Below are 728 nucleotides of genomic sequence, written 5' to 3'. Positions count from 1 at the left end.
AAGTATTGGGCAATAACGTCTCATACAAGGGTCTCATAACAAAAGTTTACAGAATTCTACAGGGCTTCCACAAGAAAAAGACTGATAACTCCATTTCAAAATGGGCTAGAGACTTGGAAAAACTTTTCCCAGAGGAAGACAATTGAATGGCCAACAGACACAGGAAGAAATGCTCAAAATCACAAGCAATAAGAAATGCAAATCAAAACCACAATGAGACACCATCTCACTCCAGTAGCAGTGGCAAAGTTTAATAGGACAGCAAGCAATATATGTTGGAGAGGATGTGGAGAGGTGGAAACTCTCATACACTGCGGGTGGGATTATAAAATGGTACAACCACTCTGGAAGGCAGTTTGGCATTTCCTCAAAGAGCTGAACACAGAAATTCCATATGACCCAGCTATTCCACTACTAAGAATTACCAAGAAAATTAGAACCTAGACAAAAACGCAGGTTTGCACGTCAGTGTTCACAGCAGTGTTATTCTCTGTCACAGGAACATGAAAACAGCCCAAATGTCCAACCACAATCAAATGGATTAAGAAACTATATTAACTTTCTAAGTAAACCAGTATAAAAGTAAAAGTTTATACATTAAAAAAAAAAAAAGAAACAGTGGTACATTCACACAACGGGATACTATGCAGTAGTCAGCAATAATTTCAAAAATTATTACATAACTTGGGAGAGACTAAAGGGTATTATGCTAGGTGAACTAAGTCAGT

The sequence above is a fragment of the Elephantulus edwardii genome, unplaced genomic scaffold (genome assembly GCF_000299155.1).
Source record: "Elephantulus edwardii isolate Elephantulus edwardi_28Jun2011 unplaced genomic scaffold, EleEdw1.0 scaffold00100, whole genome shotgun sequence".
NCBI classification, from domain to species: domain Eukaryota; kingdom Metazoa; phylum Chordata; class Mammalia; order Macroscelidea; family Macroscelididae; genus Elephantulus; species Elephantulus edwardii.
The sequence above is the reverse complement of the archived record's forward strand: the minus strand, read 5'-3'. Positions refer to the sequence as shown.